Below are 3,517 nucleotides of genomic sequence, written 5' to 3'. Positions count from 1 at the left end.
AAAGGGTGAGAAAATTTCCAAGGTGGCTCTTAGCTTTTGGTTTTGTAGTCCCTGTGCTAATAGGAAGAAGGAAAACATTGTAACAAAAGGCAAAGGAAATTGGAATCACCAACCTTCCAATTAGGTGTGTTTCTTACATTAATTTCCAAGGGGAAGGAGAAGGGAAATGACAGGTTGTCACCTTCATTCGTTGTGGCCACAGGGATTTTACTCCCTCATTTAACTAATTAATTTAACTGCCTTAGAAACCATATTTCCAGAGGGCTGGAGATACGGATTACATCTCTCTCGAGTACAATTATTACAAGGTGGAGTGGAAGAGGCTTGATCAGCTATGGAACTTGGCATATGAGGGAGAAAAATTCTGAAAAAAGTAATAAAAAATAGCAGCAGTGTAGTATGAGTTACCAGAACTATTCAGGGAAGGTAAGAATACACTGCCCTCTCAGGGCCGCACCTGGAGACTTTCCAGTAATCTACCTGACTCGACTAGGGGAGGGAGAGTCAAGCAGAGGCCTGTCCATTCCATTCCTAGCTTGGGCAGTGGCTAGTGAGTGGAAGGCCATCTGCTACAAGTCAAAACTCACACGTGCTGGACAGCAGCGGCATGGGAGAGAGGTGAGGGTGGAGACGCAAGTTTACTGCGTGGAAGGAAGCAACGGTAAACCGCTTCCGTAGTTTTACCAAGAAAACTCTGTGGATACACTACCAGAACGACTGCAAATGATAGGGGCATTCCGGGAAAGATGTGTCTATGGCGTTGCTGTGGATTGGTCACGACTCGACAGCATAAGACAACAACAATACATTCAGGACTTTTAAGTAGAGGAAGGAATCAGCAGTTACGATAAGGGATCACATGAGGAAGACCTCTATCTTTAGTTCCCTCAACAGGACCTAGAATAGCATTGAAAATGGCTTTGAAAACTCTACGGTTGTCTTACTCTTTAGGGAGTTATTTATTACACTTGTTAAACATTTAGACACAAAGCATTCTCCTCAAGGATTGGGAAACGTAGAAGGGTACTGAATCAGAATAAGTCCCTGGGTATAGAGGGATCATAATCTAAAAGCCGGAGTGAAGAAAATGGCATTATTAATATGGCGTTTGTTAAGGATGGGGGTGGATAAAATACGATCAGATCCAAAAAAACGCCTGTCCTAGCTCACCGTCCAAGGCAGGAGGGAAAACATATATTTAATCTACAGATTTAGTGAAGAGGAAACAGAGGCACAGTCAAGTGACTTGCCCAAGATCACACAACATTAGAATCCAGGCCTCCTGACTCTCAATCCTGGGCTCTTTCCACTACCAATCCATCTGAGTGGAATTTATTGAGTGCTTACTGTGGATAGGACACTATACTAAGCACTTGTGGAAGTACAATACAATAGAGTTGATAAACACGATCCTTGTCCACAAGGAGCTTACACTCTAGAGGGAGAGACATATGTTACAATCAGTTATAGAGAGGTGAAATAGCAGTGTGGCCTATTGAAAAAGGATTAATTGGGGAAATTTGATAATAAACCCTGTAAAGCAATAACAATAAGAAGAGCAGCCAAGCATCACTGCCAGAAATGCTTGGGTCTCTGACAGCTCATTAGTTCTGGTAGGACTGACTTTAGTTTGAAAAGTCACAGCTTCCCCAGTGTTTTAACAGTAGGGAAAGAAGCATCTCCCTCCCCCACTCCAGGGAAGCAGGAGATGGAAGTTGGGGAGGGAAAGGGCAGGTGATTAAGTGTTTATGCTGTATTGTATTCTATATTTGCGAGCTACAGTACAATCCTCTTACTGCTCATAACATTATGAATGACAATCACCCACAGCAGATGATCAAATAGGTGTTTTTGCTTGTGAATGGGACCAAATGTCTTATTTGTGTACTGGTAAATTAGTTTAAATTAGAACTAGCTAGAGATTTTATCTCTTAGATCATTTTTTAATACTTCGAGTAAAACACAGTTTTAACCAGGGCACTTTCAAAAAGTGGAAGTCATTTCCCAGTCATTGTCTACAGTACCAATTTCTCTGCTGAAGAAATCTGTCTGACTTTTTGAAAGTGCTGTAGAATCAACGATTACAGAATAGTGAGAGGGATTTTTTTTCAAAAATTGGAGAATTAAATATCCAGAAGACAATGGGAACAGGTGATTTACATATATTTGAAGGCTTTAAAACATACATTGGTCAAAGCAAACCTTCTGAATCACATTCCAGTGTTTTTAAGCCATTTTTATCTCTTAAGCAGAATTGTTCTCATGTTAATACTTTTTAGCCATTCCTGTGTTTTGTTTAGAAGAGTGTGGTAACAGTGTCAGATATATTTCCTTCTGTGTTTTTCAATGTGATCCTAAATTATGACTCTCTCTGTAGCCCTGCCCTTTTAGATGAATTTGTGTTGTAGGTTTTCTTTTTCTTTGTGGTATTTAAGTGCTTACTCTGGTCAAAGCACTGTACTAAGTGCTGGATAATTGCCAAATAATCAAGTTGATCAGAGTCCATGTCACACATGGGGCTCTCAGAATTAATCCCCATTTTACAATTGAAGTAACTGAGGCAGAAAGAAGTTGTGACTTTTCCAAGGTCACAGAGCAGAAAAGGAGTAGAACCTAGATCCTTTTCACCCCCAGGTCCAATCTGTATCCCTGCTGATTCTCTCACTATAGTTTTCAGTTGTTGTTCCCCTTTAGGCAAATTTGTCTTGTGGATTTCAACCTAGGGATCCCAGTCTTTGTTTTCTTAAGAAATGGCAAAAGATGAGTTGTTTCTCTAAACTTCTTAGTAAGCATTATCTTCAAATGGACACAGAGTCTGGCACCAGTATAATCTCCTCTAGGCATTTGGAAAGTAACCAGACATTTCAATAGCCATTCAATAACTTCCCGTATCTTAACAATTTGCATGGTCAAAACTCATTTGCGAGACTGCAAAATGACCTGGAACTTGGCACTCATTCGATTGATTTATTTTTCTTATTTCTTCTCCTCAAGAATATCAATACTTTCTTTGGGAGGATGATTTATTAAAAAGTGTGGCATCTGTGCCGTATTAAAACCTGGGCTAAGCTAAAAAGTCAGTCAGTCGCATTTATTGAGAGCTTACTGTGTGCAGAGTGCTATACTAAATGCTTGGGAGAGTACGACATAATAGAAAGGTCTCCTGCCCACAACGAGCTTACAGTGTAGAGGGAGAGATGGACATTGATAGAAATAAATAAATATTTATGGACGTAAGTGTTGTGGAGCTAATGGGGGTTTGAAGAAAGAGAGCAAGTCAGGGTGACGCAGAAGGGAGTGGGAGAAGAGGAAAGGAGGGCTTAGTCAGGCAAGGCCTCTTGAAGGAGATGGGCCTTCAATAAGACTTTGAAGAAGGGGGAAGAGTAATTGTCTGTTGGATATGAAGAGGGAGGGTGTTCCAGGCCACAGGCAAGACAAGGATGAAAGGTTGGCGATGAGATAGGTGGAATCGAGTGAGGAGGTTAGCATTAGAGGACTTCTAATGTAATCTAAGGAT

The 3,517-nt window shown here is 40.8% G+C and overlaps 1 non-coding gene across 1 annotated transcript; it reads left to right on the top strand.

Annotated features, from left to right (window-relative positions):
• Positions 1–439: 439 nt before the first annotated feature.
• On the top strand, positions 440–577 carry LOC114807106. Its single transcript, XR_003755159.1, has one exon. It is a non-coding gene; the product is annotated as a small nucleolar RNA SNORA7 (small nucleolar RNA).
• The last annotated feature ends 2,940 nt before the right edge of the window (positions 578–3,517 follow it).

The sequence above is a fragment of the Ornithorhynchus anatinus genome, chromosome X1, assembly GCF_004115215.2.
Source record: "Ornithorhynchus anatinus isolate Pmale09 chromosome X1, mOrnAna1.pri.v4, whole genome shotgun sequence".
Classification (NCBI taxonomy): Eukaryota; Metazoa; Chordata; class Mammalia; order Monotremata; family Ornithorhynchidae; genus Ornithorhynchus; species Ornithorhynchus anatinus.
Note: the sequence above shows the minus strand (reverse complement) of the source record. Positions and strands in the feature narration are given on the sequence as shown.